The 23,369-nt window shown below is 49.3% G+C and overlaps 1 long non-coding RNA gene across 1 annotated transcript in view; it reads left to right on the top strand.

Moving 5' to 3' along the window:
• The window catches only part of LOC138266653 (uncharacterized), a 64,670-nt gene extending 43,600 nt beyond the window's left edge, over positions 1-21,070 (top strand). Inside the window, exon 3 of the long non-coding RNA XR_011199600.1 lies at positions 20,645-21,070. This is a non-coding gene — a long non-coding RNA (uncharacterized lncRNA). The remainder of the gene's footprint in view (positions 1-20,644) is intronic.
• Positions 21,071-23,369: the final 2,299 nt, after the last annotated feature.

Genomic DNA, 23,369 nt, shown 5'->3' with positions numbered 1-23,369 from the left:
GTAGAAGGCAGTAGCCAAAGCAATACGATTCATGAGCCATGGTTTGACTCTGTACATTTTGAAGATAGCCAAGTAGACGTCTCATGAGTCCAGCTTAAACACAACATTAAAATAATCCTGGAACCCAGCATCCTTTCCATTCATCCAGCACCTTGCACAAGTGCATGTGTTGGGTTGGATTGAATATGGATGCTTCAAATAGTTTAGTAAAGTTTAGTTGTAGTTTGTTGTGTGGGAAGTACAAATTACAGTTTAGGTAATGCTAAAAAAATCTTTTTAGAGTATCCAAGAAGCACCTATCAAGGAAAGGTTATGTTGCTAACACTAAGGTAATCATTGCCTTTACACAAATGCGATGGAGTACCCTGTTTGCCAAACATTTGGTCCATCCGCCTCATTTAGAGATGGGCAGACCTTGAGTTTTTCATTAACGGAGCCCTTTTTAGCCTCCGTGGGCTGAAAACCTCCTTCCATGGCCCGATGGAGTAGGGGTAGTTGGAGGAAGGACTTTACACCACTTACACTATTTAGGGTGGATGGTATAATGTCTTTTCTAACTGTCCATCACCATCATAAAAAATGAGGAGTAACAGAAAAAAAACAAATTATGACCTCTCACCCTGGGAGAAAATTCCCAAGGCATGGGAACCATTAGATTTCTATGTTTGTGAAACAAACTCTTGCTTTGGGCGTTTGTTTAAGAAAAACAAAATCATTGCTAATGTTTGGTGGGTGGCTGTCAAAATCAAGGGACTCAACCACCAAACTTGTTGTACAGTGAAAGGAACTGCCAGGACAGTTGTTCCATTCAGTAAACAAAGATGGACACTTAGCTGGTGGGCATCTCAAAATTTGGCAGACAGTAGTCTGTCAGGGTGGTGGAGGTAGTGTCTTCTACCACCCTGACAGACTTCACTTCATCCACTAAAATATAAATCGGATCTTAAGTGTCTTCAGATGAACTATATTGGATGAACAGTGCTTTAAGTAAAATCTTAGCATGCAGAGTCTATCCACCAGACTATGGTGGTCATTCTGACCTCGGCGGTAAAAGGCGCCTACCGCCGGTCAGAAATCCTCCATAATCCCGCCGCGGTCGCGGAAACCCGCCACGGTCATTCTGACCCGCAGAAGGCAAACCTCCGAAAATCCGACCGCCACAACAGACCGCCAGACCAGCGGTCGGCGGAAAAGTGGAGGTGACAAAACCTCCACCGTCACGCCAACAGAAATACGCCCATGCCATTACGACCCACGAATCCACGCGGCGGTCATTCAAACGCGGTATTCCATTGGCGGGACACACCGCCGCGGTCAGAATACACACAAACGAACAAAACTCAGCCACATTGGACGATTTGAATCCCACACACCTGATACACATACACACACCACTCCCACACACACAATACAATATAAAACACACACCCACATCACCCACAAACCCCTACGCTAAAAAATTCTGAAAGAAGGCCAGAGCGAGACACCAGCATCCACAAACTAACAGCCACAGCCACTCAACACCATCACCCACACACTATCCACACACAAAACAACACACACCACCACACTCAACTCACTTAAATACACATACTCCACCCCACACATCATACACACCACCCCATGGCACCCCAAAGACAACCCCGCTTCACAGACGAAGAACTCAGGGTCATGGTGGAGGAAATCGTTCGGGTAGAGCCCCAGCTGTTCGGCACACAGATACAATACACCAGCATTGCCCGGAGGACGGAGCTATGGCAGAGGATTGTCGACAGGGTCAACGCAGTGGGACAGCACCCCAGAAATCGGGAAGACATCAGGAAGCGATGGAACGACCTACGGGGGAAGGTGCGTTCCATGGTATCCAGGCACAACATCGCCGTGCAGAAGACTGGCGGAGGACCCCCACCTCAACCCCCACAATTCACATCATGGGAGGAGGAAGTCTTGAACATCCTGCATCCTGACGGCCTCGCAGGAGACGGCGGAGGAATGGATACTGGTAAGTTGAAGCTTCAATACTGCTTCCCCCCCACCTGCATGCCAAATCATACCCCAACCCTCACCCCCATCCTCGAACCCCACCCTCACCCCCACCCCCATCCTCACCCCCACCCTCACCCCCACCACCATCCTCACCCCCACCACCATCCTCACCCCCACCCCCAGCACACCTATTCCCCGCCAATGTCTCACCATCACAACCCACACATCCCAAAACCTAGGCCTGCATGCGTCCACTAAGCATGGACACCCATCACCAAAGCATGCCCAATGCATGTACACATCCCCCCCACAAGCCACCCTCACCAAAGCCCCCACACACGAATGCCAGCACTTGGGGACACGAGAACCCACAGATACACCCATATGCCACACATTGAAACTATAACCATACCTCTATACCCCTGCAGGACCCGACCGTCAACACACCGCGGCGGAGGGGCCAGAATTCTCCACACCCCCCACCCAAGAGGCCGTCAGCGATGACAGCAGCTCTGTCGACCTGGACACCGATGACCAGCCCGGACCATCGGGGACCTCTGGACAGTCGGTTCCCCTCACACAGGCACAGGCCACTACAGACCCAAACCCCTCTGGGAACACCAGCACAGCTCCCACCCAGCGGGCCCATGCCTCTGTCTCCAGGGCGCGTCAATCTGCGGTGTGTCTACCACTACAGGGCACCCAGGATAACCCACCACCCCAACAACAACAGGGACCTGGGGGCAGTGGTAGTGGGCACACCGGCCAGGGGGCAGAGGCCCAGGGAAACAGGGCAACTCGGAGGGCAGCTGTGCGACAGGGGGGGGAGGAGAGGCCCAGGGAACCCACTCTCCACGAGGTCCTCACCACCATCATGGGAGCATACAACCGCTCCCAGGAGACGATGGCGACGGTACTGGCCCGGTTCCAGGAGATCCAGGTACTGCAGGAGGAACACTATCGGGGGTACAGGGAGGACATCAGAGCCATCAACACCACCCTGGTTACCATGGTAGGGCTGCTGCAGGACCTCGTCAACACCAGGGCGGACACTCAACAACACCCAAGGGCCCCTGCCACTAGCCTGGACCAAGAACAGCCAACCACCTCCGCCGGCGCTAGTGGACAGGAGGCCCCCGCACAGCAGCAGCCCACCAGACCCCCACCTCCTGCAGGAGAAGAACCACCCCGCAAGAGGGCCCTGAGATCTCGCAAGAAGACAGAGTAGGATGTCAAGACCCCCGCCAGCAATGGATACCACCTGATGTCATCCCACTGTCCCACATTGTCACCCTGTCCATCCTTGAACTGCCCATGCTCCATCTCTCCACAGGCCTCTGGACAATGCACCTGTGTGACTGTTACTCTGGACTCTGCCATGGACATTCCTTCACCATAGCCCCCACCCACTTGAAACCACCCATCCCATTTTGAGCACTTCAATAAACACCTATTTTGCACCAAAATATCTGGAGTCTGGCTGTGATTTCAATATATTGTAATTGACATGACAGTGCAAATATGTCCTTGTACATGGTGAAGTCAACAAACAGCTGCCACAAAGCTGTAGTCCATGGGGAAACGAAGCACAGGACTCGTAGTGGGGACCCCAGATCTGAAATAGGGAGAGAAAAGCCAAAACTCAGTCATCATACACTGGGGCAAATAGACAGGCAGCAGAGATGCAGGAGAGTAGTTAACATTTACTAAATTATCTTTGAAATGTTACCTGTGTCCTCTTGGAAGTACTGTTCAATGATTCTGTCCCTGTTGTCTGTTTCAGCCCCGTCGTCTTCCTCCTCGTCACTCTCCTCAGGTTCCACCGCTGCCACAACACCACCGTCTCGACCATCCTCCTGCAGGAAAGGCACCTGGCGGCGCAAAGCCAGGTTGTGAAGCATGCAGCAGGCCACGATGATGTGACACACCTTCTTAGGTGAGTACATTAGGGATCCACCTGTCATATGCAGGCACCTAAACCTGGCCTTTAGGAGGCCAAAGGTGCGTTCGATCACCCTCCTAGTACGCCCATGGGCCTCATTGTACCGTTCCTCTGCCCTGGTCCGGGGATTCCTTACTGGGGTCAGTAGCCACGACAGGTTGGGGTACCCAGAGTCCCCCACTAGCCATACACGGTGTCTCTGTAGCTGTTCCATCACGTAAGGGATGCTGCTATTCCTGAGGATGTAGGCGTCATGCACTGACCCTGGGAATTTGGCATTTACATGCGAGATGTACTGGTCAGCCAAACACACCACCTGGATGTTCATTGAATGGTAATTTTTTCTGTTCCTGTACACCTGCTCCCTGTCTCTTGGGGGAACCAAAGCCACATGGGTCCCATCAATGGCACCAATTACGTTGGGAATATGTCCAAGGGCGTAGAAATCACCCTTCACTGTAGCCAATTCGCCCACCTCAGGGAAAATGATGTAGCTCCTCACGGATTTCATCAGGGCAGACAACACTCTGGATAACACCTTCGAAAACATGGGCTGAGACATCCCAGAAGCAATTCCCACGGTTGTCTGAAATGACCCACTTGCCAAGAAATGGAGTACTGACATGACCTGCACCAGAGGGGGAATCCCTGTGGGTTGGCGGATGGGGGACATCAGGTCGGGCTCCAGCTGGGCACACAGTTCATGGATAGTGGCACGGTTAAGACGGTAGGTCAGGATAATGTGGCGTTCTTCCATTGTCGACAGGTCCACCAGCGGTCGGTACACGGGAGGATTCATCCGTCTCCTCGCCCAACCCAGCGGACGGTGCCTAGGAAGGACAACATGGAGCACACAGTCAAGCAACCCACAGGTACGTACTCACAGCTAGCACAGTAAACGATTCTCTATGCAGTGAATGGCGTGTCTGAGTGGCTATGCAAGGCCTAGGCCTGTGTGACGCAGTTGAAATTGAGCCATGTGGGCCCTGGAAATGGCGGCTGCCTGACCTGTGAAGTGTGACAATGGGATGTGAGGTCAATGCGCTGGCGTGGCACACCGCGGCGGGCGGCGGGCGAAGACCGCGGCGTGAAGCCGCATTGGTTAACATTGAAGCCTATGGGTTTCAGGAGCCAATGGCGAAGGGCGCCGGCGGTGGCGGGATGCACCGCCGCGGTACGCACCGCCGCAGACGTGACCGCCATTTTCTATCTACTTATCCACTTGCGACTTGAACTTTCACAGGAGAGGACCTATACTGCAAGTGTTGCTGTGACCTCGGTCTGGAAGGGACAATGGCTGCTGCGCCTGGGGAAAGGGCCCCTGCCTTCACTGGAGAGGAGTTGGAGAAACTTGTGGATGGGGTCCTCCCCCAGTATGCGCTACTCTACGGTCCTCCAGACCAACAAGTGAGTTTAATTCAATCTGGATTTGGGGCCACTGGCTGGCTTGGGGACTGGCGGGGGGCCTGGCGGGGATGGGGGGCATGTTGGGCCTGGCGGGGGGCATGGCGGGGGGCATGGCGGGGATGGGGGGCATGTTGGGCCTGGCGGGGGGCATGGCGGGGGGCCTGGCGGGGATGGGGGGCATGTTGGGCCTGGCGGGGGGCATGGCGGGGGGCCTGGCGGGAATGGGGGGCATGTTGGGCATGGCGGGGGGCCTGGCGGGGATGGGGGGCATGTTGGGCCTGGCGGGGTGCATGGCGGGGGGCCTGGCGGGATGGGGGGCATGTTGGGCATGGCGGGGGGCATGGCGGGGATGGGGGGCATGTTGGGCCTGGCGGGGGGCATGGCGGGGGGCATGGCGGGGGGCCTGGCGGGGATGGGGGGCATGTTGGGCCTGGCGGGGGGCATGGCGGGGGGCCTGGCGGGGATGGGGGGCATGTTGGGCCTGGCGGGGGGCATGGCGGGGGGCCTGGCGGGGATGGGGGGCATGTTGGGCATGGCGGGGGGCATGGCGGGGATGGGGGGCATGTTGGGCCTGGCGGGGGGCATGGCGGGGGGCCTGGCGGGGATGGGGGGCATGTTGGGCATGGCGGGGGGCATGGCGGGGATGGGGGGCATGTTGGGCCTGGCGGGGGGCATGGCGGGGGGCCTGGCAGGGATGGGGGGCATGTTGGGCATGGCGGGGGGCCTGGCGGGGATGGGGGGCATGTTGGGCCTGGCGGGGGGCATGGCGGGGGGCCTGGCGGGGATGGGGGGCGTTGGGCCACTGGCAAGGAAAATGCTGACAAACTTGAACGTGGTATTTCTCCCTCCCTGTACGTGTCACATAGGTCCGCGCCCATGAGAAGATCGGGATTTGGCGTGCCATCGCCAAGGAAGTCCGGACCCTGGGGGTCCACCATCGACGGGGCACCCACTGCCGCAAGAGGTGGGAGGACATCCGCCGCGGGACCAAGAAGACCGCCGAGTCTCTGCTGGGGATGGCCTCCCAACGTAGGCGGGGTGCCTGCCGTCCACTGAGCCCCCTGATGTTCCGGATCCTGGCGGTGGCCTACCCTGATTTGGATGGGCGCGTGAGGGCAGCACAGCAGACACAAGGGGGTGAGTACAAGCATTATCTACTCTGTTGTCGCGCAGTGGAGGTGTCTGGGTGGGGGAGGAGGGCTGTGGGTCCCCCTAGGCCAGGGCGATATCTGTAGGCTGGGCACCCCCGTAAGCCCCTGTGTCCCCAGCCACCACCCTCAGTAGTTTGTCAGTACAGCCATCCCTGGGCCGTGTCATCCATGGGTGCAGTTGTCAACTCTAGGCGTGTAGGGCATGTTCCACGGAATGCGTAGCGGACCCCAAGTGCGCAACTTAGTGCAGGGGGCATCTGTGTCTGTCATGTCCGCTAACTGTACCGGAGATCCATGTACTCAATATCCCTTTATTTCTCTCTCCCCCCCCCTTTTTGTTTGTCTTTCTGTGCTTGTGTGCATCAGCATCATCAGGCGGAGGAGAAGTGGCATCGGGGCAGGAGGGAGCTGCATCTCACATGGCCCAGGAGGGCCATGCCACAGAGTCAGACTGGACCAGTGAGACGGAGGGCGAGGGGAGCTCCACGACGGGGACGACTGGACCCTGCAGCGACACGGACACGTCCTCGGAAGGGGGCTCCCTTGCGGGGGTGGCACCATCCGTGCCCCCGCCATTACAGGTACAGCCGCCACCCAGCACACCATCTCCGCCCTCCCAGCAGCCCCTCAGCGTTCGCCCCGTGCCCGCTCTGCCAGGAAGCCGGGCATCTCCTTCGCCCCAGGCACCTCAGGCCCTGCCCCTGTTACCCCCGCTGCCCTCAGTGAGGAGGTCATTGACCTCCTCCGAACGCTCATTGTTGGGCAGACTACCCTTTTGAATGCCATCCAGGGGGTGGAGATGGAGGTTCATCGCAGCAATGCGTACCTGGAGGGCATTCATTCGGGTCAGGCTGCCCATCAGCGATCGTTCCAGGCTCTGGCCTCAGCACTGACGGCAGCCATTGTCCCTGTCTCCTGCCTGCCTCTACTAACTCCCTCCTCCCAGTCTCCTGTTCCTCTGCCTGTCCCACCCACACCATCAGACCAGCCTGCACACACCTCAACACCCAAGAGAAGCTCATCCAAACATAAGCACCACAGATCACGCAGACATTCACACACGCAACATTCCGATGCAGACATGCCAACAGTCACTACCACCTCTGTGACCCCCACCTCCTCGTCTCCCTCCTCCCTCCCTGTGACGTCTACACTCACACCTCCATTCACCTCACCATCAGCCAGTGTTTCCATCACCAGCACACCCTCCACTCCAGTCCGCACACGTGCAGTCACCACCCCCACTGCCATTTACACGTCCCCTGTGTCCTCTCCCACTGTGTCTGTCACCCCCTCTTCCACACCACACAAACGCAGCCACCCACCCACCCAACAGCCATCCACCTCACGACAGCCTATCCCTCCTGCACCTGCACCCAAAGACAGCAAACGTGACTCACCTACAACCACATCCTCTCCCTCCACTCCCATTCCCACTGTACCTACCACTCTCCATTGTCCCAAGAAGCTCTTCCTCGCCACTACTAACTTCTTTCCTGACCCTGAGCCCCCCCCTCCTTCTCGTCGGGGTAAGAAGAGCACCTCAGCCACCACCAGCCCTGCAGCCCCCTTGACAAGGGTGCAGGGGTATTGGAGCCCGCCAGCCCGCATGTCTGGATCTTCGCCCAGCAGCAAGGGGACAGCCAGCCCACCCCCTGGGAAGAGGAGCAGAAGGCGGAAGGGGCGCCGCAGGAGCCCGCCTTCTACATCCCCCCCGGACACCACCCAGAGACAGTCACCAGCCACAGCTCCAAAGGGAGGAAAGGGCCACAGGCCCACGACTAAGGAGGGCAAGGGCAGCAAGTCGGAGAGGTCAGGCAGCAGGCCTGCTGCCCAGGAGGAGCCCACAACCCCCATAGCCGCTGCCCCGGGAGGAACCGGCACAGCTGCCCCGGGAGAGCCCACCACCCCCATAGCCGCTGCCCAGGGAGGACCCAGCCCAGCTGGCCAGGAGGGCCCCACCACCCACAGCCCAGGTGGGCAGTGAAGGAGCACCATCCCCGCTGCCCAGGAGGGCACCACCAGGCAATTAGCAGTTGGCCATAGAATGTCCGCCGTCTCCAGCACCGCTCCGCTGGGGACCGCCGTCTCAAGAACCGCTGAACTGGGCCCTTCAAGGCAAGGAGCGCTGAACTGGGCCCGCCGTCTCCAGAACCGCTGAACTGGGCCCCGCCGTCTCAAGCACCGCTCCGCTGGGCCCCGCCGTCTCAAGAACCGCTGAACTGGGCCCCGCCGTCTCAAGCACCGCTCCGCTGGGCCCCGCCGTCTCAAGAACCGCTGAACTGGGCCCTTCAAGGCAAGGAGCGCTGAACTGGGCCCCGCCATCTCCAGAACCGCTGAACTGGGCCCCGCCGTCTCAAGCACCGCTCCGCTGGGCCCCGCCGTCTCAAGAACCGCTGAACTGGGCCCCGCCGTCTCAAGCACTGCTCCGCTGGGCCCCGCCGTCTCAAGAACCGCTGAACTGGGCCCTTCAAGGCAAGGAGCGCTGAACTGGGCCCCGCCGTCTCCAGAACCGCTGAACTGGGCCCGCCGTCTCAAGCACCGCTCCGCTGGGCCCCGCCATCTCAAGAACCGCTGAACTGGGCCCCGCCGTCTCAAGCACCGCTCCGCTGGGCCCCGCCGTCTCAAGAACCGCTGAACTGGGCCCTTCAAGGCAAGGAGCGCTGAACTGGGCCCCGCCGTCTCAAGAACCGCTGAACTGGGCCCTTCAAGGCAAGAACCGCTGAACTGGGCCCCGCCGTCTCACGCACCGCTCCGCTGGGCCCCGCCGTCTCAAGAACCGCTGAACTGGGCCCGCCGTCTCAAGCACCGCTCCGCTGGGCCCCGCCGTCTCAAGAACCGCTGAACTGGGCCCTTCAAGGCAAGGAGCGCTGAACTGGGCCCCGCCGTCTCCAGAACCGCTGAACTGGGCCCCGCCGTCTCAAGCACCGCTCCGCTGGGCCCCGCCGTCTCAAGAACCGCTGAACTGGGCCCTTCAAGGCAAGGAGCGCTGAACTGGGCCCCGCCGTCTCCAGAACCGCTGAACTGGGCCCCGCCGTCTCAAGCACCGCTCCGCTGGGCCCTGCCGTCTCAAGAACCGCTGAACTGGGCCCTTCAAGGCAAGGAGCGCTGAACTGGGCCCCGCCGTCTCAAGAACCGCTGAACTGGGCCCTTCAAGGCAAGAACCGCTGGCCCTTTGGCAGACGTGGCAGGGCAGGATCTATCTCGGGCAGGGCTGCAGGATGTCCTCTGGCCAACTTGCCTCCTCCAGTGGCAGTGGGGTCTGTTATGGACTGTATGGACTGTGGCTTTGCTCTCCCCAGGATGGCCCAGTGGGCAGGCCACCCACTGTATGGACTGTATGGACTGTGGCTTTGCTCTCCCCAGGATGGCCCAGTGGGCAGGCCACCCACTGTATGGACTGTTTGGACTGTGGCTTTGCTCTCCCCAGGATGGCCCAGTGGGCAGGCCACCCACTGTATGGACTGTTTGGACTGTGGCTTTGCTCTCCCCAGGATGGCCCAGTGGGCAGGCCACCCACTGTATGGACTGTTTGGACTGTGGCTTTGCTCTCCCCAGGATGGCCCAGTGGGCAGGCCACCCACTGTATGGACTGTATGGACTGTGGCTTTGCTCTCCCCAGGATGGCCCAGTGGGCAGGCCACCCACTGTATGGACTGTTTGGACTGTGGCTTTGCTCTCCCCAGGATGGCCCAGTGGGCAGGCCACCCACTGTATGGACTGTTTGGACTGTGGCTTTGCTCTCCCCAGGATGGCCCAGTGGGCAGGCCACCCACTGTATGGACTGTTTGGACTGTGGCTTTGCTCTCCCCAGGATGGGCCAGTGGTCATGGAGTCCCCTCGTGGATCTGGCGTCGTGTACTCAAGTGGCTGAGGTGCCCCCCCTTCCCTTCCCCCTGAGGTGCCTGTCCTATTTTCTTTCTGATGCCCCTGCAGTGTTCTCTCCGTGGAGTTCTTGTCGTGGGACTGGGCCTTGCCCCTTTGCACAGGACCCCTGTGATCCACGGACAGTGGTTGGACTACATTTAGTAGCTGTATATATTTTGTACATAGTTTATTTATTTATTGGGATTACTGGTGTCCATATTTCAATATATCTGCCCGTTTATGATCTCTTCTTTTGGTCTTTGCATTATTTCGGTGGGGGGTGGTTTGTGGGTTGTGACAGTGATCTGTGGGAATGCATTGATGTGTGTGTTGTAGTGGGTGTGGGTGGGTGGGTGTGTGCCGGTAATCTTTTCCCTCCCCTGTGTCGTAGGTGCAGTACTCACCGATGTCTTCCGCGCCGCCGGGCGTGCTCCTGGTATATGAGCAGGAATAGGAGTGCAGGGATGACCTGCAACTCTGGTTCCATACTGCCGGAATCTCGCGTGGAGTGCGTAGAGGTGAGCGTTTTCCCGTTCGTAGTCTGTTTCCGCCGTGTTCTTATCGGCGGTGCTCCCGCCCCGGAAAAGGTGGCGGATTGGTGGGTCGTAATAGGGTGGGCGGTACATTGTCTGCCGCCTGGCTGTTGGCGGGAACCGCCGCGCTGTTTGTTTGTACCGCCGTGGCGGGCGGAGTGTTAAGTTGGCGGGCTGTGTTGGCGGTTCCCGCCAGGGTCAGAATTGCATATTTTAGACCGCCGGCCTGTTGGCGGCTTGGCCGCCGCTTTATCACCGACCGCCAGGGTCAGAATGAGGGCCTATATCTTGACTTCCACGGAGTACCTGTAGTATTGCCTTCTGTTCTTTTTGGGTACATTTCCAATCAAAACTGTTTTTCGCCTATTAATTTCCACTTATTGTGGAAATTAAAAACAACTGTGCTATTAGTGACTGATTGCTTAGTAGACAGTGCATCAACAATTACCATTCTAATGTCTTTACTGCCCAGACTTTAATTGGAACCCTTAGCTAATGCTGAATTGTCTCCTGTTTAGACACTTCTTTCAGTCTAGATGCCCACAATCGCCCACAAACCAATATTATTTCTAAAAGGCAACAAAACGTCTCAGTCGGTTAAGATCTTCTTGCTGGGGTCTCTCTGTAATCTGTTGGTCACAGGTCTTGAGGGGCAACACAGCCAATGATCCACCCTTAAAAGTCGTTAAAATAAAAACGACTAAACTGAGTAACAGTAACACCTATACATCACAGTGCTATGAAATGACCAACCATAGTAGCAAGCGCTAAATAAAACAAAGCTGTTATTATTACCCACAGAATTGCATTGACTTGACTATTGCCTGAAATCCAGTGTCACCTACCACTTTGAAGGAAGTTGCAATATGATGTGATAAGATTGTTATAGGTTGATAACAATTAATGGAAATTATGCCTCAAAAATAAAAAACCTGATTTATTGAAGGATTGAAATTCTGTCAACACTTTTATATTGAGGATTTTCTGTCAGAAGAAACTCCCCTGCCTCCAAGGTTCGGGGCTATCAGACATGGCTGTGAATCATACACCCCACGTGGAGTTTCTGATCCACTAATAAGTCAATATGCTCACATTTCATTTTTTTAGTCGCCCGCTTTTCACGCTCCTGAAAACGAAGGTTGTCGAATATCTAAGCTGCCTAGTTTTGACTGCACATCAGACCTCTTTGGTCCTCTATTCTACAGCTCCAACCTCTTCATCTCACTGTTGCGGATTATTTTTCATGTCTGCTTTCTCCCTTTTCTCAGGTTTGCCTCTCTGTCACTTCTTTCTTCGTATTCTTCCTTTCTATTACTCCGTCTCAAGGTGCACAATTAAGTGCCCACAAATTAGTTCCATCGCACACCAACTGAAAGCACAGGCACAAATTAAGCATTAGATTTTGCACTGGAGTGTTCATCCACCAAATGGCTCTTCTGAGAGTGAATTCCGTCCCTTTGACAGAGTAACATCTGCTGCATTGTTGGAAAACTCTAAACATGATGAATTTACCAATGTGACAGTGGACATAATATCGCTCACCAACCCCTCCACCATTTCCTATGTCTAAGTAGTGTATGTTGCACCCTCTGAGTTGTGCCATTCAGTATTTAAAACTGCAATATATCCTAATCTGGATTGAACAAAATGTTTCCATATGTAACTCTGACAAACATGAGTAGCATGAGGAAACTTGTTGGCATTTCATAGTACATAAATAATAAATAACTACAAATGAAAGCTCATGGAGTGCTTTATAATGTCAATAAATATACATGCGTATTATGCATCTGACAATGTGGAGCATACAACCCAATTGTTGAAGCAAGAATACTATCAGGGAAAAGCCCAATGTAAGATAGTCTTCAGCCACGTGTCAATGAGCCAGCACTATCTGTGGGCCTCAGGCTGCTCTTAGTGAGCCTGGGTCATATGATGCCGCCAGTGCATTCTCAATGAAGTCTTTGTGCATGCCCAAGAATCTCTCTTATTCATCCTGCCTCTGGAAATAACTTGAAATGTGTGGATCAGCCTGCTTCCTCAAAGCAGAAGAGCCCCGGGTGCCTTCATTTAGAGAAACTGACAAATGATTTTTTCAGAACTCCCTCCAAAATCCTCTGGACCACAGCAGATTATAAAAACTGTGGCTAGTCTACAGCAGTTGTTGAGTGATGCATCAGTGTTACTGTGGAAATCACCTTTTACAACAATGCCTTAGCCACGCAAAACCGGTACCATATAGCCTTTACCGTGCAAGCTTTTACCACACAAGTACCTTTACCATGCATGCCTTTACCACGCATAGTATTGGTAATGTAAGTATATTACCTTACCATATATATATATATATATATATATATATATATATTCACTTAAAAAAAACAAAGGTTACAGGGATGTTATGTTAGGTTCTGAATTTACTTGCACAAAACCATAGACACTCAGCACTGCGGGCCCCCCTGCATTCATTTTATGTTTAGCCCTGTGGAGGAGGCAGTCCCGGGCCTGCAGTGGGGCCGTAACGGCACCCTGCAGCAATAGAAAATGTATTGCCCCAAAGACGTGGCAGTACCCAAGGCTGCGGGGTGTGTGCAGGCCCCTTACATTTTTTTTTAAAACTTTACCCCTGGGGAAGTGATAGTCTCCAGGGCGGTGCCACCGGGGCACCCCCCACACTGTTAAATACAACTGCCCCAGGGAGTCATAAGGTCCCTGAGGCTTTGTTAAGCCCTAAGAGAGGGGGCCTGTGCAACCCCCTTCTATTTTATGGTAATGCCTCTGGGACCCACCCACCTAGGGGAAAAAATCAAAGCAAGCTTGTAGACTGTACTTGCTTTTTTTTTTTTTTATTGGAGCGAAGTTTGATAATAGTTGCAATTTGCGCAGCAAATTATTATTATTTTTTTTTTTTAAAGCTTCTAAGGCCTTGCGGTGTCCCTGGGGGACCCCTGCACCAAGGCTAATGGGGTAGGGTAAAAGTACCATGCCCCTTTTCTTTTTACTGTTTATTTTTGAGACTCAGCTGAAGCAGAATATCAAAATGGCTGCCAATACTTCCTGGATGAAATGTTGGCAGTCACTCAGATCTCTGCAGGAGATCAATGGTATTCACAAATGTGTCGTGCCCTCAGATATACAAATTTGTTTTTCTTTAAATATCTCAAACTACTGAATGGAATTATACCAAATAACAAAAAACACTTTTTCTGTACCAAGAGCTATCTTCCTGCCAATTGTGATGTAATTCCGTCCAGTGGTTCAGGCTGTAGTCGCCACTAGGTAGTTATAGTTAGCACCTTGTTTCTATAGAAAAAGTGTTTTTTTTTTATTTGCCTCTACCTTTGGTGTTGATTGACAAATCTTCACAAAATGTTTCTCAAAAAATGCTGCTGTCTGGAAAGGTTCAGGGTAATCCGTGAAGCGGGGCCGAGAAAAAGTGGGGTCCAAAAATGCTTTTTCCCCATTCATTTTTCCAATAGGGATTTTGAACAGCGACACTGCCCAAAAAACTGGATGGAATTACACCAAATTTGGCGGAAAGATGGCACTTGGTCCAGAAAGCGACCTTTTTGTTATTTGTGGTAAATCCCTTCAGTAATTGTTTAGTAACTAAAGAAAAAACAAATTTGAAAAACACATTTGTATATATAGGGACATGAAGGCTTCACGAACCCTACTGATCTTGTGCTGAGGTCTGACTGGCTGCCAACACTTCAACAAAATAGTGTTAGCAGCCATCTTGGGACTCTGCTTAACCAAGTCCCAGAACAAAAGATGAAAAAAGCAAAAGGGGCCATGGTAGGGATACCTTGACCCTTTAGCTCTTGTTCTGGGGTTATAGAGAGACCTCCCCCCCACCCGGAGCAAAAAAGCATTTTTATTTTATTTTTTGCCATGAGTCGTGGCGCATCTGGCCGAAATGTAAAAAAATAAACAAGTGCAGGCTCCCGCGCTCGCTTTAACTGCTGTCCCCAGGTGTGCCAGGTCCCGGGGACATTTATATTTTAAATGCGGGGTGGGAGCGATCGACCCACCACCTGGCGGCCCTGTGGATCCCCACCTCCCAAGGGCACTTAACAAATACAATACTGGGAGGTGAGTTATAGTTACCTTAGGGCACGAGTTATCGTTACTTGAGATAACTCTGACTATAACAGGTGAATTTCTATTGTTTAGTACATATAAAATGTTAAAATGTGAACCTAACTAAATGTCCCTATAACCTTTGTTTTTTTTAAGTGAATATATATATATATATATATACATATATATATATATATATATTATACACACACATTACAACTAACGTGGTAAGACTAAGTATGTTTTAAAATGGGTAGTGGTTAAGGGTGGTAAGGGTAATTTTAGGGTTTAGGGGTGGGTAGTTGTAAAGGAAGGTTATATATGCATGTGCGTACTTTAAATATACTTACCATGCATGGTAAGGGCATGCTTGGTAAAGGAATCTGTGTGGTAAAAGCATGCGTGGTAAAGGCTGCATGGAAAGACATGCGTGGGAAAGACATTCACTGTAATGTCATGTTTCTGCCATATTATGAATGCACCCTCCTTTCTTAACTCCCAACGATCAGAAGTATTTTCATCTGTCCAACTGAAAATGTACCTTTGCCTATTTTAGAACATATAAGGCATGTGCTCCACAGTGAACATCAACAAGATGACATCACAAGCATTACAAAGAATATAAGCTCTCTATGTTACAGAAAATTTATGCAAAGATCATGTTTTCTTTCACTGAAAGACTTAGGTAGAAAATGGACGACTATGTACTAATAAGAATTAGTATGAGGAACTATTGCAGAAGGTCTGTCAGTGGTACAACTGGGTTAAAGGCTGGGCTTGGGAACCAGTCAAAAGTGCTTTAACCTAAAATTCCTAATTTGGAATCTGCGAACATCAAATGTGGGTGTATTAGCTTAGCATGTATGGATCTGTGCACTCAATTTGGTTAAGACCCAGCGGTGGCTCCTCCGTTACGGCAGAGGATCGTCACCCCACAGCCAGCGGAGGCAAAAGTGAAAACTAAAATGATAATAAAATAGTTTTATTATCATGTCATTTTTCACTGTGCCAGCCGAGCCTCAGGGCATGGTGCGGGCGTCCTCAGCTTCAGGAAGGAGGAGTGGTGGTCACTGTAAGTATCCATGTCAGTTTGGCCGACATGCGCACTTAGCATTTCTCCAACACGAACTGTGTTGCGCAGACGGGTGGAGAACAAACACAGGGTCCCTGTCTGAGCACCAAACCAGGCCGCTCAGACCAATCCCAGCACTTCTCTCATGCTGGGAAATAATATTCCCAGCAGGAAACCAGCATCTGGATTGGAATCTGGGAGCCTGTGCAGTGTGCACCAGCCTGTGGGCTGCCAGGAGTCGGGGATCAGGACCAGAGGAAGGCAGCGGCATGTAAGTACTATTTTATATTTGTTTTCCTTATTTCAGCCATGGGTTATTTTTGGAATTTCCCCATCCTGCCCCACCACTTGGCATTGAGTGCGCCGCTGCAAGGACTACAGATTGAAGACATAGCAAATGCTGAGCTACGGGGAAATAAGGCAGGATTAGTAACATTACTACAAAGGCTGCATTTTTCTTTGTGGTCAACGGTTCATTATAACACTAGGGTTGAATGCACCAACATGTTTAAGTGGGAAAGAGGGATTTGGCATGCTGTGTGCTTATCAGATTCATGTTTTTGCCTTATGTTTATGACTTAGAGGAAAAGCCCTCTTTGTGTCCTTTGATACCCCCCTGGATTACTATGACGAGTTGTCCACACCTACTTTATGCAGATTATGCTGTCTTGATATTTAGGACCTCCTACAGTTCATGGAACAACTTTATCTGAAATTGAATGCGGCTAAATAGAAGAATTACTTTGGAACCCAAAATTATGAAAATTAAATCTATTATTGTAAATGGGTTATCACTAGAGAGGGTCTGCTTTTTCTCCTCTTTTATTTGGGAGTTACTTTTTATTCATCAATGATTTGTGGGGAATTGGTTTCTACTAAATCCACTACTTTTGAGAAAATCAAAGATAGCATCAGCTTTAGAAAAACTAGGAAGTGCATCCATATCTATTCCATGCTCACAATTTATGCAACAGAGTGTTGCAGTAGCCGAATAATAAACGGGGATATGGGAATATGGCTGGCCAGAATAATAAACCAGGATACCAGCATCTGGCTGGCCAATAGGGCAATCTGGCAGTGCCAGAAGGGTTGCTCTGACAGGTAAGTGTGTGGCTGTTTTTTTTGGCTGTTTGTAGGTCCGTTTTATGGTCAAGTGGGACGGTTTTTAATGTTGATTTCTCTGATATTAAAACAAGCATTGCCTACAGCAAGCAGAAATCCATGCAATCTGCAATATTTAGCAAAACACCTACAGTGTGTCTCTTTACAAGTTCAAACTTTTTCACGTTTTGCAAATTCACTTTTTTTTTGTTATGTAAATCGCTAATGGCAGTCACTTTTATTTTGGTGGTTGAGCCTATTTTCTGCCCTAGTCTGAACCTAGGATTATGATAAATTACACCTTTGCAAATGAAAGTGAAGGAAAGCAGATTTATCCGTCTGACCCTTAACTTTCCTCAGTCATCTTCAACATTTTCTATACTCCAGGAACCTGCTGCAGAATGCAGCTGCAGAATGCAGAATTTACTCAATATAAGTTAAATTTTGCCCCATTCATTTTATGGGTATCAATTTGACATAATCAGTTGGCTGAGTTAAACCGATTTATCTTGATTGACATCCTGGGGATGTGCTACTTTATTGCCAGCCAGGTGTAGCTAGGAAAAATTGGATGTGCAGAATTTCTAGTCAGCCTGGAAGGATGCCTATGTTACATAAAAGAAACATTTCTAGATTGTATCAATGGGTGAGTTGTCAGGAGGAGAAGATGACTGAATTAAGCAAACCAACCATATAGGCTTATGTAAGATCTCTTTAGGAATGGAACATTATGGAGGGTGGGTGAATAACCCCCTGGAGAGAAACGTGTTGCACTTTGGATCTGGTAATCTCTCAGGAATTATACGATTTTCTTGGAGGAGAGCGGAAGGCAATAAGCATGCCATATGCCTCATGATGAAACGCCTTCCCTATCTTGTATGCACTTCTTTTTAAAATTGTTGCTTTTATAAGTGGCCCACGTTTACTGTGTATCAGCATTATAGAATATCTTAGGAACCTCTTATGCCCTAGCTTTCTCATGCCCCATACACAGACACACCCCCCAACTTGGTTTCCTACGAAACCCAATGGATTCTTCAAATGTGGGGGCTGCATTTCCTGCCAAATGGCTCTCAACAGAACTACTTCTTTCTCCTACAATACTAAGACGGTCTACAATGTCAGGAGCTTTATTAATTGTAATACGAAATACACAGTATACTGTATCATCTGTGCATGTGGCCGCATCTATATCGGCAGTACTATACGGCCACTCAAAGAACGGGTTCAGGAACACATTAGGGCTATCAGAAACAACAACAATGCATACCCGCTGGCTGTTCATTTCAACACCTCACATGGTGAGAGGGACATCCTCAACATCAAATTTCACGGAATTGCTCAGGTCACAGGATCACCTAGACTGGGTGACAGAACCAGGGACCTCCGCAAGTGCGAGGCCAAATGGATTCTCAAACTCCGTGCAGTTGAATTTGGACTCAACACTGACCACGAACTGCATTTTTTCCTCACGTAAAATGTGTTTACCATCAATGCTATGTTTTTTGTTTATTTTTTTGTTTGTATTGTGTAATATACATCACTGTAACTTTCCCAAGACTTGTTACGCATTGCTATATCCTGGCATCCACTTTACACAGAAAGTGACTATATTTGTGTATACACTATACTTTATGCTTTGATTGACTCAGAGAAACCTGGCCTAGAATATCTCAACATTGTTGTGTCTACCATTAGTATGAATTGCTTTTCCTAACTTTTCTATAACCACGGAACTTATAAACTCTTCCAATGTTTTTCGCAGTTGCTTTTGCTACATTACTCTATGTCTAATATTGAGTGACCACCCTAGATGACATGACACCTGTACATAATATGTTTCCTGCACAGCTCAGTAGTACTCACGGCTATATATATATATTTTTTAATATTCTTTAATTTCTTTAACTGTATTAATCCCTTAATACATATAGGTTTTCCACATTGTCGGGTGACTCTCTCGGTGTTCTACACACACCACACACCACACTTTTTTCTCTATCCTCACTTCTTTAAACCCACACAACATACTATCCTTTTTCCCTTCTTTACTGCCTTTTGTCCACTTACATTGGCTTCTGTTTGTCCAGTTACATTGACTTGCTTTTTCATATTCTCTCCTGTACTTTCATTTCTTATAATCGTCTCCCAGTCTTTTCTACTACATTTCTAAACACATCCGTATCCTTCCCAATATGGCCGCCTTCGTTCTCTTCCTTTTTCCCATGGTTTTAGCCACCCACCTCCCTACAACTGTTTAGCATAGTCCCTCTTCTATTTCTACCCGTTCTGAATGAGTTCAAAACGAACACGCGTCGTTGAGCTATTGACTCGCTTCGCCAAATAAGACACTCCCGGACCAGCATTCAGGTAATCGGGACCCTCCTAACGTTGCTCATACTACTGGGGGGTTCTTTTTCATATTTTTCCATTCACCATACTGAGGTAACTAGTATTATGCAAACCGACTTTCGTACTCGCTACAACTCGGTCATTGGCATATTCAATTGACATACAAGCAAGCTTCTTGCCTTTACTCTCCAAGGGGGTTTTACCTACTCTTATGCAACGGAGGCATACTCCAGTGTATAATGTTGATGATTCTGCCCGGCTTTCATTTTAAATCTTCGGACACGCTGACACCTAATGCCTTACACTGGCTCAGACATAATATTCTTTCTAGGGCATTGATAATATTACCTCGCACACATATATTAGCGGTCCATTGCGCTTTACCAACAATTGAGCTTTTCCGGGTTTTAATTTTTCAAACTATTTTACGCCGCAAGCCATTTTTGGAGACTCCAACCCCTACAACCTCTTTGACATCAATTCTGTTTACCCAATTAGGTCACATTTTTGGGCTTATCAGGGCTCTGATATCACCGTATACTCGACCACTGGAATTATCGATTCTTCATTTACTGAATTTACTGTCTTCTTGTGCCTCTGGCCGGACGGGCCCAGGTATGTTTTTCCATGACTTACCTTTGTAATTTCTACATTACCCCATATCACGTTTTCCTCCCCCTTTTTCTTTCCCCTCTTCTGAACTTATTTCCTTTCCGGCTACTTACCTCATATCCATCTTGCCACTCTCTCTGAGCGCTGTCTCGGGCCAAACCCACTCACATGGTACTATACTTTATTCTACCAACATAATCACTGTTGTCACTGTGGTAACCTTACCTCTTTGCTTTCCATCTTACTAGTGTTCGGGTTCACTTCACGATATATTCACCATATTCAGAGGCATCCAAAATAGACGCGTTGCGCCGAACTCACTGCACACAGTCTTTGCTTTAACTCGCACTTGTGTTTGGATCAACATAACAGCATCCATTTTTGCCGTGCCGCATGACTGTTTTCTCACTTGCATCTAATCGCGCATGCATCTTTTTCATTGGTGATTACGGGTTTAATATACATTGTTAATACTCTGTAAATTTCATATAGTCAGACCAACTGTATATATTGGTATGTTTTTATTACTTCTTCACAGCCTTGATAAAGTCACTTGTGTGACGAAACACATGTTGGCTGTTTCCTGTAAGACGACACAAACCTACACCTGTGAATAAAGACTCTACCTTTAACACCTACCCGGAATCATCGCTTTACTCTTCGCCTTTGGATTCGTTGTACTTGGGCTCTACTTTCGTCCCATGAACATTGTTGAACTTTTACCTTTCTGTGTGCCTTGGTCTACCTGTACTTTCAGCATTATAGAATACACGGATGCTGAATTCCCCCTCATTTTTGCTATCATGAGATTTATTTTTGCAGCTCCTAAGAGGGGCAACTGAATTTTGTTTTTTTCATCTTTACCCTGTTTATAAACTTCAATATTTTGTGTTTGTTATTGAACTTATTTTGAATGTATGTGAATTGTGATTTTATTGGAAATATATTAAATGATGGTGTAACTATTTGTATTTTTGAACTAACTGAAAAAAACCATTTTGACTGGCATACGGAGTTTATTTTTAATATAGCACTCAATACTGCAGTTCTTGTCATTTCTAAGAAAAGGATTTAACAAGTGCTACTGTTACCCAATTTACTGTTGTTTATATATCCAAGTAACAATAATGAAATGCCTGTAACTTGCTGATCCAAGCACATGTGCAGTCGAAGCCATGAACTAGCAGTGCCCCATTTGATGTGTTTCAGGTTATGGGTACCATCTCTCTTGTTTATCTACCCGAAGTACCCCAGATTCGTCAGACTTGAAATGACCCATCCCCGTCCCCTCCCGGAGTCTTACAAATGCAGAATAGAACCGTGGAACAATATGGGAATGGACCAGACAGCACCTTGCCAATGGGGTAGGGCCACAAAGTTTCAATTCTGGACGTCTGAAACATCACGAAATCTAGAGATAAAATTTCTCAAATTCCACGTCTAAATCACCAGGGTAAAATAGAACATTATTTCACGTTAAGTGGTTCATCAAACGTTTCTGTTGGAAATCAACCACTCTGTTTTCGCAATGTTAACTTCGAACTTTCTTAGTCCTTACATAATCCTTATCAGTCTCAACACTTATGGAAATGTATCTATTACTTTCCTAAACACATGGCATTCGCTCATCCTCGGCAAATCAGTCAGTGAAGGATGACCATTTATACTTCCCAACACAAATCTCTGAACATGACTTCTCCTGTCAGCTTCCAGACAGCCCCTCTAGAATTCACAAAATAAAAACGACGACTAAAGGAAGCGACCAGATTTCCTGGAATTTCCATAAGCCGTCAAAAAAGTCTCTACAGCCAAGAAACTTATATGTGTATGTTGCCATTAATAAATGCACAAAAACATAAATTTCTTATTTCTCAATATATAAGATTAAATTGCTTTGCAGATATATATGTCTCCAAAACATATAAAGTACATGTTTCACGTTGTAGCGCAGTCAATCATATTTCAAGATGAAGAGCAGGAACATGGGTCATAATATACGTACATTTTCTAATGGCATCCAGCTCAATGTTACCACATAAATGCTGACGGTGGTACCCCTTTGGTAACGAAGGCAGAATGCGGTGGCATCTTCAAATACCCATCACAAATTAAATTCACTTTTAACAAGGTTTGAGTGGGCTTCAATGTTCTTACGGAAGCTGTAATGTTTGCTCATGGTAACTGAGAATCAAAAACAACCGCTACAGATATACAGTCTTTCATATATAGTTGGTCCATCAACAAGCTAAAGTTCATGAGGAGACATTAACTTTATTTGCATTTTATCCTGGCTAATCTCCGGTTACAAGCTTCGTTCAAAGTACATTTAGGCATAATATTGAGAGATTACATATATGCAAATAGTACAGTCTACATTTAAGTTGTTATCACAACTATAATGGGCATGCATCAGTGAGCAGCGTATGTAAAGAGTAACAAAAACATCAATACACGGCCAGACAACAGACTGAAAAAAACTTCAATGATGATACTATATATAGGCCCAAATAGTTGTATCAGATATAGCAAAAGATTGAGACACACCAACCCATAAAGAAAAGAATAAATCTAACAGAGAACAGACTAAGCTAAGAAGAAACCAGAGAGCCATGTGAACCAAGCCTATAGTACAGAGGATAAAGCAAATAATTAAATAGAGGTATCTTATAAGTGCAGTGGGTTTTGAATAAAGGAATCAAGCGAGTTCCAATTTTGGTACTAATTTGGGGTTGCCTGTAATCTTCATCTGGGAACTATGGATGCTTCTGAGGTAGGTAACCGAGGCACACCAAGTGGTAAATTAGATGCGTTAGACCTGGCATCCCTAGGGTGGTCTTACCCCAGACATTTTGACTTTACCTCCTGTTTTGTTGCTGTATCTTTTTATTGGCCTTAGGACTCTGGGCACTTTACCACTGATAAAGTGCATCTGCTTCTCCCCTAAAACATGGTAACATTGATTGGTGTATCCCCAATTGGCATATTTAATTTACCTGTAAGTCCCTTGTAGAATGGTATACCATATACCCAGGGCTTGTAAATTAAATGCTACTAGTCGGCCTGCAGCACTGATGGTGTCACCCACTTAAGTAGTTCTGTAAACATGTCTCAGGTCTGCCACTGCAGAGCCTGTGTGAGCAGTCTCACTGCCACACTCAACTTGGCACATGAAACCTCTGGCCAAGCCCAGAACTCCCCTTTTCGTACATATAAGTCACCCCTAAGGTAGGCCCTAGGTAGCTCATAGGGCAGGGAGCCATATA

The sequence above is a fragment of the Pleurodeles waltl genome, chromosome 11 (genome assembly GCF_031143425.1).
Source record: "Pleurodeles waltl isolate 20211129_DDA chromosome 11, aPleWal1.hap1.20221129, whole genome shotgun sequence".
Taxonomy (NCBI): domain Eukaryota; kingdom Metazoa; phylum Chordata; class Amphibia; order Caudata; family Salamandridae; genus Pleurodeles; species Pleurodeles waltl.
This window is presented reverse-complemented; position numbering and strand designations above follow the sequence as displayed.